We start from the raw sequence: 13,576 nt of genomic DNA on the forward strand, positions 1-13,576 counted from the left end.
CACTGTCTTTAGTAAGTACTAGGACCCATGCAAATTTGAGCTTGACCTGTAAAGATAAATTGGTTACACAGAACTTCTGATATTTATTCTAGCTGCCTCTCACCAGTTTTTTGTATCTGAGTGATGCTGTCCCAGACTGTTGTCATTGTTTTAGTACTTTGCTGAGCACAGAACAGGTCAGATTGGAAGGGATTACAGTGGGTCATCTGGACCAACCTCCCTGCTCAAGCAGGGTCATCCCAAAGCACATGGCACAGGATTGTGTCCAGATGGTTCCTGAATATTTCCAGTGAGGGAGAATCCACAACCTCTGGACAATTGTTCTAGTGCCATCACTAAATACACATGCATGGTAGTATAGGGACCCATTAGTTACAGAAAGCAGCTTGAAATTACAGAGCCACTCAGCTGAAGTTAACAATTTTCAAATAGAATTTAGGGATACAGAATTTTGAAGTGCTGAGGTAGTTCATTTTAAAAGGACTCTCTCTTTCCAGTCCCCACCTCCATCCAGCCCCCCATGATTCTTACACACATGGAAAGAGTGATTTGATGCCCTAAAGAAAAGTGTTATATATTCAAGTCCTCTAAATTGCTACAAAAGATCTATATAAATGGGTAATGGGAGGAAGCATGTATATGCTGAAAGTGCTTTTAGCAAATAGCTGTGTTGGAGCTCAGAACACAGTGGTCTTCCTCTGAATAGGTATCACTAACTTTTACACAACAGCAGTTCAGCTTTGTACAGGCTGGAGAGACAGACTATAGACTTATGCAATAAAGATAGTTAACTCTTTTTTGAGTGCTGAAGTCACACTGACCGTTCCTCTTCAGCTGCAAGAAATTAAAGAAATTGAAAATGAAAACCATTAAAAGATGTCTACTATCAGTTAGAAACAAGTAAAGAAAATAGTGATGTTGTTTTATTTATGATGGATCAGTGGTCATGAGAGTTCCAAGTGTTTTCTTGATTACAAAGTTGTTTTTTGACACCGTGGCTGCTTGGAGATGCTCTCTGGCTAGCCATTGTCCTGGACTATGCTAAGAGTGGCTGTTCCCTATTTGCCCAAAGGCCGGTCTGCGTAGTCCTGTGAGCAAGTCTGCTCGGCACCCCAAAGCAGCAAGGCTGCTCTCTGTGGCTTTCAGTTCTTAACCACATCTAGGATTCAAGGCAAAGGAACAAGAGGGAACACTTGCATGAGCTTCCAAGACATTTAATCCTGAGAGGGGCCAGAAGCAAATGACAGAGAACACAGCCTCGCAACAACTTATATATGAGGGAGGGTACAAGGGGCGGACACAAATTTCAGCCAATTGCAGGAAACCTGGGGAGGGGCGCAAGGGGGGGAAATACAATGTTTCAGCTAATGGGGAGTGCCGCGTCTCATCCCCACTGTGCTGTAGATGACCTCCAGCCAACCCCGGCTAGCTCCACCAGGGGTGAACGGACAGCAAGAGGCACTCCCTGCTGGACCCTTGCAAGCTTTAGGGAGTGCCTTTGTGGGTCAAAAGGCAGCTGATCCTGGCTGTGGCACCTGGGTCCTGGGACCCTCCAGGAGTGCCACAGTGGGTCAGGTCTGCAGGAGCCAGATAGCTATTTAGAAGCTTCCACCGAAGGCGGAAGGACACTCAGGCTGCTTTAGTTTCCAGAGGGTTTATTGTGAGGGAAGAGAAGTCAGAGGTGCAGAGAGACAACCACTTGGAACGGAGCAAGCTCTGAGAGCCCCATCCCGAGGGCGGGGTAAGGTATTTAGCAGTAACTGGGTAGGAGGGTCAGGATACACTACAACCAATGAGGGGAAGGCTCAGGGGTGGAGTGGGGGAAAACTGACAGGGTATCAACCAATGGAAACAAAGGGAAGGAGTGGCTAATGAGAGGGAGCCAATCAGGGTACAAAGAACAGAGAACCTCCTGGAACAAAGCGACAGCTTAAACAATGATGGACAGGGATAACAAAAGATTGACATCAGGGGAGGCAGGAAATTACACATTGGTCGCCTCCCAGGGCATCCCAGGGGGACTGTCCCCAGGACCTCCTCCCACACCTGGTGGCAATGAGGAGGTGTCACTCTCCTGGGGATTAATCAGAGTTTATTCAGGCTCTGAGGGAGACCCTCAGAATCCAATCCAACTGAAGCAGCTCCAACAGGAGAGACCCCTGGAGTGCTCTGAAACAGTAACATTTATAGGGAGGGAGGGGAAATCCAACCAGCCATAGGGAAGAACATGGGAGTGGCTCTCTCAAGGATAGACAGACAAGAGATCCAGTTAGGGAGGGACCAAGGGAGGAACCCCAGGCCTTTGTTCAATCACCCGATGCCCTCTGTGGAAGCTTCCAGATAGATGGGATGGGATGCCAAGTGATGGACAAAGCACCTGGGAAGGGACAGGGGAATGACTCAGCAGGTTTAGAGTGATGGACACATGAGGGAAGGCAGGAAAACTCAGGGAGAAACCAAAGGGAAATTGGGGGGTACATAGGAATGAACCATTACAGAATGAAATACAATAAAACATAAAAACACAACTCCACAGGGGAGTAAAAGCGAAGATTAATTTGAACAAACCAATGGGATCTTCTGGGGTACAGGATTGACATGGAAGATTCTAGGAGCAAAGGCAGAGCTACAATGACAGAAAAGGGAGGAGGATAGGGTTACACTGACTGTCAGGGAAGAATCCAGAATAGGCTTGGTCTTTGGGACAGACAAAGAAATAGGAGAGTACAACACTGGGGTAAACCAAATATATATAGGCGTAACTAGGACAAACCATTTTGGACTTATGACAGAAAACCACACCACCATGGTTTTTAAATCACGGCAAGATAGGGTCTGCTATACTAACCACTAAAGTAGTTTTGACTTGGCAAAAATAATAGGAGTGTGGAGTCCACACTATATTGCTGTGTTGTCAGTTAGAAATAAATAAATAAATTACAAAACTGAAGAAAAGGAGAATTCATCCCTGGGATATAACCAACTGTGCTATTTTTTTCTAACACTACTGATGGAGAAAGCTGTCTCAGTAAGATAATAAATTATGTCAAAGAAAACATACAATTATCCATGAATAATTTACCTGGAAAGTAGAAATAGACATGGTATTTTTGATAAATAAGAGATATGGTCACGTGGTATGTATATCTCTCAGATGTACTTTGTAAACCCAAGTTTCTTGTAGTAGTAATTAGACAGGATATTTTACAGGGTAAATTTAACAGGGTAGAAATTTAGGTGAAATATGCTGCTTTGAATTATCAGTAGCTTGCTAGCATAGGTAAAATATGCTGTTTAGTCTGCTAGCTCTTCTGGACTTGTAAAAAACTGCGTCAGCTGAGGAGAAAGAATGCGAATTTCAAAGCTGAAGAGATAAGAGAGGCCCCTTGAACTTTGAAATGCAGAAAAAAATCCAAAGCTGAGTCTGCAAGTGATGAACAAAGTGACCAGAGAGTTCTCTGTACAAAGACTGTGCTCTGTACAAGGACTAGTTGCAAGCTGTAATGTGAAACCAATAAAATGAATATTCGTGAAATTCTATGCATACGTACTAGAAGGAAGAATAAAAAAGGATCAGGAGTTCTCAAGGGTGTGCACGTCCTTTGAAAGGGGAACGATCCCCACAAGTGCCCAGCACTGCAATAAACATATTGGCTTTACAACTTTTTTTTACAAAGTTGTGGAGTTTGATTTATTTTTCTGCAGTTCAATAAGATCTTAGGTAAAAAAACCTTTTGAGACATGGTGTTTCTGTACTTGAAGGTCTTTTTTTGCTTTCAACAGAATATTGAGGTACACATATTTAAAAACACTGATTTTCTACTTCATTATTTCCAATGTCATTTCCACTTGAGAGGAGGTCACTGCTTTCAAAGGCGCATCCCTTACTGCTGCCAGAGATGTTATTGTATCATGCTACATGCAAGGAATACATTTTGTTTCTGAAGGAAGTATGTAATGTATTAAAAAATTATTATGATATTATTTCAAAATATATTACTGTACACTCTTGAACAGCATGGCAAGATCTTGGTTCTGTTTTACCTTTGGAATGGATCAGGTGCTGGATAGTCAGCAGAAGCTATTTGGTAGCTGAGTAACAAGCCTAGCATAGATAAAAGGTCAAAAATATAGCACCATTGGTTAGTACTCAGAGATTTTTCCAGGGCAAATGGTAGGATGTTTCTAAAATCAGTATTGTGCTGAGAGAAAGAAGCAGGGTTCTGATGTCATTGCTATTCTGGTTCAGCTTTTTTAGGTCTTCTTGGTGTCACCAAAGGACATTACTGCAAATCCGAAGTTCTGTAAGACTTTGTGTAAGCTAGAGGTCAAGGAAGAACAGACAGGTTTCCTCAGAGGTCACTGAAGATCGGTACCAAATATGGAAGCTGCCAGTAGGTTTCTCCTAGTGTCATCCAGTTTGAGACACATTGCTAAAATTTGATTTGATGTCAGCCAAGGTTGCAGCTGTCACCAAAACCAGACAATACTGCTGAATTCTCTGTAATTGTAATTTTCTCTAGTCAGTCAACTTGATTAAATTGCAACTGTTACACATCCCCTTTTCAGTGTTTTTACAATAAGAAGCCATTTGGTTTTAAGTTGTTACCTTGGATACACCTATAGATTCTTAGTATCACAACATATCAGAGCTGGCATAACAATCTTTTGATAGCATATATGTGCTTCACATAGATGACCACACTTATGGAGTAATGAACCCCAGGATGCAGCTTAAACTTTCGCCTGTTTCACCCCTGCAGTTCAGACTGCTAAGCCACTGAGGAAGCCCCCTGCCAGGCATATGGCAGTGGGGGTTCCCTAATCTGTGTCCTGCACAGAAAGAAGGTGCAAGTGCCCTTCAGTGAGTTTGCTCTGTCTGCCCAGCATCAGCAGGTGTTGTCTCTTGCAGCAGCTGGAGTTGCTATCTCCTGAAACTGCTGCAAATGTTTTTGCTGCTTTTATATTGCTTTTTAGGGTTTTTTTTTCCCCCATCAAAGTCTCTGTTAATTGCCTGATTACTGTTTTATCCATCTGATTGTTATCTTCATCTTTAGCATTATCAGTCTTAGAGAAACAACCCCTGAGAATTTTAGTTGTCCCATTCACATCCAAATTCACGATTACACTGATGTCCCTATCTGATCCTTTCTTGTTATCTGGCTGTTGTAACAAGAAGAAGGCCCTCACAAGCATCCCAGAACTGATTCTTGCACTCTAGCTCTTTGATATCTGAGAACGGAATTAACCTTAGAAAGATGGTTTGTAGCTGAAAGGATGAGGGACTGGAAGAGTCAAATTCTGTCATGTCTCATTGCGTATTTATAACTTGCCATACAATTAACTGTATTTCAATTTACAATGCAGAAGGCATTATAAGAGTAAAACCACAGCATGTAACCTTAGAACCATGACAGTATTAAACTTTGGATAAAATACACCATTGCTTTGATTTCCAGATTGAAAACACTTCCACACATACTTCGTAACAGCATGTGGCAGCAGTGTTAATCGTGTCCACAGATGCCACAAACTTCAGCAGGGAAAACAGACAAGACAAGTCTCTCTTGTTTTGCATAAGTTTTGCATAAGAGTCCATTTTATTTCCCCCCCGCTCACCCCACCCTGTGCTGGGGGGAGCAGGGGGCAGAGGCCCAGGAGCATGAGCAAAGCCCAGAGAACCGAGAGCCGAGAGCAGAGAGAGGGCAGACCCAGGGCCGTGGGGTTTTATCAGACATCCCATGGGAGCAGCCTCTTCAGAATGGGAAGGCTCCACAATTCCTCCACTTATAAATTGGTTAAAAGAAGGGACTTCTCAGGAATATGACTTAGTGGTTTACAAAACTAAAATGAACATTATTAAGCTGGATTAACAGTAACAGAAAAGCATTTGATACTTAATGATATGAGAGTACAAAGTAACAGAAATGATGATACTGAATTAAATGAATACATTTTTGCTTAGTGGGTTAATAGTTTGTTCTCCTTTGGCTTTTGAAAATCTTCTTATCAGAAGGGGTGCTATTCTTGGTCTCCTCTTTCACGAGAGGCACAGTCTTCAGTGTTTGAGCTTGGCTTTGGTACTGGTGTTGTAGGTGTTTCTCTGTTGGATTCTGATGATGATGACTGTGAAGCAAGGACGGGTGAAAGCAGCAGTGGGACAGCTTGCAGCACATGTCAGGGCTCTGCCCTTTCCGGGGCTGCCCTGCTCTGCAGTGCTGCCTTTGCTTTGCGTGTCCTGCAGGCAGAGCGGGGCCAGGCCCGCTCAGGGCTCACCAGCCCTGGGGCTGGACCGGAGTAGCTGCAGCCATGGCACAAAGGGGGAAGGTGGATGAGGGAGAAGGGCAGGCATGGGACCGGAAAAGAAGGACTCAATGGGAAAGAGGGAAGCTCAAAACTGCGTGGTCATGCCATTTTGGAAGGAGCACCCAGGATGGCGTGGCCAGTGCCTTCCCTGGCAGGGAATGGGGGATATGGAAAGAGATAGGGGTGAAAGAGGACACAGGGTGGCAAGAGGACGGTAGCACTCCTGTGTCAGCTCTGGATGGTTTCCGACCTCGTCCTCTTTCAGGGAAAGGGGGTATGGGGTGGCAGGCAGAAAGTGACAGAAAAGACAATAGCAACTCCGAGCCATCCTGATAGCTTTCACTCCTTGCCACGCTCTTAGGAACAAAGGGTAAGGAAAGATACAGGCAGCTTCACAGAAACTGAAAAATGTGGGGATCCACAGGAGAGGGGACCACAGATTTAGGGCATTGAAAGCTGCAAGCAATCGTCCATCACCGTCCATAAGGGCCCTCTGACAAGAACGGGCATGAGATCCTTTAGAATGCCTTTATTAAAAAGTGACCAGCTCAGGTGGGGCCTGACAGGTCACATGCATGCCACCACTGCTTCCCAGAGTGGCATGGAGGAGGAGGAGTAGAGCTTTGTCTACTTTACATGCAGGCAGAGCCAGGGATTCTGTCCTCATGGGAGCAGCAGGATTCCAAAGCCTGAATTGTAGTCTGCGGTCCTTACTTTGGCTGACATCTCTGTAGGCTAGAGGAGAGGTTAAAAATGGCCTAGTGGACACTAGGACTAGTTGCTCACCCTTTGTAGTTGTTTAGGTTCTTCAATATCGTGGTGGATCGCTGTTTTAAGGGTTTTCGGTGTTGGATTTGGTGTGTCTCGGCATTTGCCTATTGTCTCTGATGTCACTTCCTGCACACAGTCCTGTCATTTCCTAGGAAGTAGCAAGGGTGAAACCCAACTCAATAGAGAGGGATTTCTAAGGGGATGAACAATAGGTAGTTAACAGGGGATAAACAACAGGTAATTGAGCCGCAACAAGTTAACAATAGGCCTTTAGGAAATAAGCAATTTCTTACTCATAACACCCTCCAGGGCTTTACCGTCCATAAGCTGCAGCAGACCTGTCAGGAAAGCTGACAGGAGTCCGTGGAATGGTCTTTTTTGCAGGCAAAAGCTCCCTCCCATGAAAAAACTGCTCATAAACATCTCACTGAGTAATGGCAGATGTCAGTCCCATCGCTCAATCACAGTAAGCTGGTGCCCTTACTGGGAATTCCCATCCCCGAAAGCTTTGTACCTCCACAGAAGATGGGGGTCCTGCAGGGTGTATTAATCTGTGGGTGACTCACGGGGTGCTGGTCGGCCTGTCTTCGCTGCTTGCCCGCATTCTCCACCATTTGTAACAGCGTGTGGCAGCAGTGTCGACCATGTCCAAGGAGCCACAACCTTTGGCAGGGAAAACAGACGAGACAAGTCCCTTTCCTGTTTAGTGTGAGAGTCCATTTTATTTTCTCCCCCCTCACCCCACCCTGTGCTGGGGGGAGCAGGGGTGGAGGCCCAGGAGCCTAAGCAAAGCCCAGAGAGCCTGAACCATGGGGTTTTATCAGGTGTCCCATGGGAGAAGTTTTAAGATCAGATTACAGCCTCCTCAGAACAGGAAGGCTCCACAATACTTTTAGAGTTTTAGTCATTCCTCCTTTTCAGGTGTGTGACAGAACATTCTTTATTAAACTCCCCAAAACTGATTGAAGATGGCCTTACTGCTACCCATGCTGTATGGCTAAGTCAGGTTGTCTGTCTCTACTACCGATTTCAGTGCTCCTACATCTAGAACAAAACAAACTGGAACAAGGACGTCCTGTTCAGAATATTCCACAAGATAAATAATGTCTTTTTGTTGCTCTGATAGTGTTTTGAGCATGTAATTCTTTGGTTGAAATAGTTCAAAAGAGCGTCGGTGATACTGGTGTGTTCTGTGCCTGAAATGGCAGCAGCTGAAGGGTGATCACAAGTTCATGAAGTTATAAATGTTAAGCTAGTCTACCAAGCTGTTTATTTGGCTTTATTATTTTATTGCTAGCTCATTTTAATCTCCACAATTCTCTTGTCATTATTGAGACTTTACAGCTGTTGAAGAATTTGATTTTTAATTTCAACAGAAATATGGTACCCAAAATGTGTGTGTTGTTTGAGTAGCATGCTTATCTCTCTGCTACTTTTCCATCTGTGTGTCAGAAGACTCTTCAACTGGATTTCATGCAGAGCATTTATATGGACTCTTAGATATGTAGACTTCTTTGTTCCTCCTCTTGAGCAGAACAAAATTACTGCAGCTGTTTTCCTACAGCTCCAAGGCCAAAGAAATATATTCCACTACTTAGTCAGACTCAAAGTGTTTATCCAAATCTTTCTAGATCCGCAAGACATGTAGCACCAACCCCTTAAACAGAGGCCCAGCAGTTATTTGTAAGCAGAAAATGGCAGCAGTTTTTCACTGAGGGATAGTTGTATATTCAGCTAGGCAGCAAGGCAGAGAAGAACAGCCACCTTTGGCATTCCCTGATAGCTCACTTTCTTGCCTACTTGATCATCCAGTAACCCTGTCCTATCACCTTGCCCACCTTGTACCATCACTGTGTGCAACTCCAGCACAAATACTACCTTTGAATTTCCCAGAGCTGCATGTGACCAAGGAGCCAGTCCTACACACACGTGAACTGAGCAGTAAAAAGTTACAGTGGTTTCTTCGGATCATGGTAGCTGCTGAGTGACATAGCTTTTCCGTATGGGAAAATAGTTAAAACACAAATGCAACTCAGCACTTTATTATAGTTAGCTGGAAGGAGAGTCTGTCTTTCTGGATGGTAAGTGTAAGCCACACATGATGAAGTGTCTGCAGCCTGCATAGATTCTAAGACAATTGAAAGTGACTAAGTTTCTTCAAGCACCCACAGAAGTGGCCAGCAATCACATCAAATACATTTAGCAAGCCCTCTGAGCTATATGTAAAGACTTCTGAGTAGCGTATGATGTCAGTTCAGAAATACAAATAGGATTTCATGATACTTAAATGATTCCAGATACTCATTCATCTTGTACAGTTAAACGAAATGGTGACACAATATGCAGGCAAACCTTGAGCATCAATAAGGCCTGAAGAAATATATCAGTGTTGGAGATGTTTTTATTTTGCTGTACCTTTTTTCATTCTCTGCATTTGCTTTTACTTCCACTGGGATCAGTGGCAAAATTTCCTTTAGATTTGCAGGAGAGGACAACCTTGCCTTGAGGCGGTGCAGAATGTTAATTGCAGCTGTCAATGACAACTTTATCTTAGAACAACAATGTGGGTACAATTCAACACTGCCTCATAATGTACAATTATTTTCACTGGAGACAAAATTTGGAATCTTTCTGGACCTCATTTAATTGATCCTGCTCTGAAATGTTGCAAGCAAAGCTTGGTAACAGACACTTCTCTGGCATTCCATCTTGACTTCAATTTCCTGTTTTCTCTGTCATTATATTTCAGTCATAATCATCTTTTTTGGTATGTTCAAATATTAGAGAGTCTTTCTAAGAGATTCTAAAAAAATGTGATTCATCAAATATTTGTTTTAATTGTTGCTTGACTGGTTAAATTTTGAGTGGGTTATGGTAGATTTGTGTCTTACAGAAGCTTCTGTCTACATAACCTAGTAAGGCATTTTTATTAGACATTTTATTTCATGCTTTTTCATCATAAGCATGATGAAAAATGCAGTGTGTGTTGTGATACTGAAGTCTTAACAACTGGTGGTAGTGGCATCATTTTCATTCTTAATAACTTCACATATACACTCATTCCGAATGAAACATTCACCCAGTCTTGACTTCTCTCATCTCTTGAGAAGATTGCTGTTGATCCTGGAGAGCTGGGCGAAAGTGTTGATTTTGTGCTATTCTGGTGCTTGCAATTACTGATCTTAAGTGTCAATGGCCAAATCCCCAAAAACCTCTGAGTGCTTTTTTTTGGGTGCATTTTCAAGGAATTTCCCCTTTCCTATTTTATAAACCTGCTTTTCTTCATCTAAATATATGTAGAAATACATGTGATCTGCCTCTAAGTTGAGAGGTTTGCCTTGGGGTATGGCACATGCTGTTCTATATTGCAGGATTTAGTCATGTCACTTCTGTTTAATCCAGAGTATATCTATGTTTTGCAACAAGCCTATACAGGTTGTAGCTAGCAAACAGCAGACCTGTGCTTGAGAATTCAGAAGCTCAGTTTTGGGCATTCACCCTTTATATCTATGGTTATCTGCTGCCTGTTGATAACAATCTAAGGTATTGTCCATGACAGTTAAAAATACCAACGTTTAAAAGGTGTAAAGAACACAAATTAATCTATGGTAAGCTTTCTGTCTTTCTAGTCTGGAACTGAAGAAACTCCTACTTACTTTCTTGTCAATTTTTGTGGTAGCATGCCATTAATTTACTGCTTGGATTATTAAATTCTTATCAGGCATTTTAAAGCTACTCTGCTCTGTACCCTGTTGAAAGGGGACTGATGTGGCCTTGTGTCATTGCCTTGTTAAAAAAAGCAATTGTACTTTTAGATGTTGATGAAAACAATCACAAGTTTCAGACTAAGCTCTAATTTTCTTTTAAAGGCTGGTTATAGCAATGAGGGACCACATCAAGTATAACAAATGTTAATATTTAGGAAATATAAGAAAATACTGAAATTGAAACACCAAAGAACATATAGTATTGCTTCCTCTTCAAAAACAGAAAAACACATATCAAAACTAGTGTCTCTGTTCTCTCCATTTGACAGAATTATAAAACTTCCAGAGTTTTGCCTGAGAGAGTAGCTTGGATTAATAGCTAAAAATAATAATGCATCCAGGGAGGAATAAAATCGGCAGATGAGAAATATGGCACTAAGAGTGCTTAGAGACATGAATTTGTCATTTCTGCAACATGTAACTCCACAGGAATTTGTCCCATACATGTCTTAAATCTTCAAGCAATATGTAAGATCCATACACCTTCACTAATGAGGTTAATACTTGCTTTCTTTCCAAATGCAGGACAAAGTAGCTGGTGTCCGGGGCAGAAATGCATAAGAGAAATATAAGATATTAGAACTAAAGCTGAGGTGATGAAGAATAAGCTCTTTCCAGAGAAGTAATGAGGGAAAATGGAGTAATTTTTATTTTTATAATATTAAAAGCTAAAAATACTGAAAGAAGCATTGAATTTGATGAAAGAAAAAGGCAACACATTTCCCCACTAATAGTTGATTTTTTTTTTTCAGTATTTATTAATGCCAGAGGAAGCAAACTCAAATATTGGAAGCAAGGATTACATTTTCCATTTTTTTATTCAAAATTGGCATGTAAGATTACAAATATTGCTTAAAAATAATTTAGAAATCTTGAAACTTGTTTCCTTGTTCACATTCAGACATAAAGAATCATCATGGCTACTGTTGCAGGACAGGAGAATTGCTCTGTATTTGCTGTCCTTTATAATGCACTATACAAGAAACAATACACTGCAGCACTGAATCTTCAATCCTTGTGCTATTTAATACTTGTGAAAGACACCTTTTCATATGCTTTACTGTGTTCTATCAAGAAACATACCAAAAGTGGCAAGGAATGAGCTTATCTCTTACTGAAATGAATACTTGTTGTCAAAACTCCTGTAGCAGGAGTTAACAATCTTTGCTTATAATATGCCTGTCACTAACGAGTTTGAAGCAGCACTGCTGCTAAGATTATATGGGAAGTGTGTAAGTGACAGCTCTTGAAGAAAGTTTGTGTTGGGTTTGCATAGCAAAGTTTTGGTGCCACAGGGGCTACAGGGGTGGTGGCTTCTGTGAGAAGATTCCTCTGTAGCCCATCATGAAGTCTGTGGTTAAACAACTGTCTGCAGCCTGTGGAGATCCATGGTGGAGCAGAGATTCACCTGCAGCCCATGGAGACCTCCAGGACTGGAGCAGGTGGATGTCCAAAGAAAACTGTGACCTGGTGGAGACCCCATGCTGGGGCAGGCTCCTGGCAGGACCTGTGGCCCCATGAACAGACGACCTTACACTGGAGCAGGCTTGCTGGCAGGACTTGTGACCCCATGGGGAATCCAGGCTGGAGCAGTCTTACTGAGGGACTGCACCCCATTGAAGGCATCCATGATAAAGCAGTTCATGAAGAGCTGCAGCCTGTGGGAGGGTCTCACACTGGGGAAGTTCATGCAGTTTTAACTCCCATAGGAGGCACCTTTGCTGGAACAGGGGAACCTTGTGAGGAGACCTCTCCCTGCGTAAGAAGACAATATGTGATGAACTGTCTGCTGCCCCCATTCCCCATCTCCCTGTGCTGCTGGTGAGCAGGAAGTAGATAAGGGGAGTGATGTGAAGAAGGGAGAGCTGTGGGAAATGGCTTTAGGACTTACTTTTACTTCTCATTATCGTACTCTAATCTGATTAGTAATAAGATCAATTAGTTGCCCCAAATTGAGTCTGTTTTGCCTATAACACTAATTGAGTAATCTTTCCCTGTCCTTAAGTTTGACTAACCTTTTGTTTATTTTCTGTCCTCAGTCCAGCTGAGTGGAGTAGTGCTACAGCAGCTTTGGTGGTACTTGGTGTCCAGCCAGGGTCAACCCATCATGCTAGCTGATATTCAAGATTTTTTTTTCAAATTTTATTTTTTTAAAGATTTTCAATTTGAATGTACTCTCTTTCGTGCCACAGTGCAGCTAAAGAAACAGGGATCAGTATGTTTTGACCTGTTGGTTGCAGTGTACTTTTCACCTAGGGAAGGAAAAAACACCATCCTTCTGGATTCTTTTTTTTGCTAGCCAGCCCTAGAGTACTTCCATCTTTCCTTCCTGCTCAAAGTCCCTTACAATTTCCCTTAATGTTTTAGTGCCTTTTTTGAATTCACAGGGGTGAAGATACTCATTGGTCAAATATATATTTAGTAATATTGCCACTGTCAGTTCTTTAAATCTGTCCTTGTAATTACTGTTCAGATGCCATGTTATATGCAGCAGAAGAAATTACTTCAGAAAGCTAGGCCCTCTGCCCCAGAAGTTCATATATGAGCCAAAAACTTGGCACACGCTGATGTCATTATAGTAAATGAATTTGCATTTTAGCAGGTCCCATGTACTTGAAATGTCTATAACGAGAAAGTAATTTAGAAGAAACAGTAGTTTCATTTGATATGATTTCAGTGGTAATTTAGAAAAAAATAGTGGTTTCATCACCTTTAGTAGTTTGATGAGCAGA

This window comes from Taeniopygia guttata, chromosome Z (assembly GCF_048771995.1).
Source record: "Taeniopygia guttata chromosome Z, bTaeGut7.mat, whole genome shotgun sequence".
Lineage (NCBI taxonomy): Eukaryota > Metazoa > Chordata > Aves > Passeriformes > Estrildidae > Taeniopygia > Taeniopygia guttata.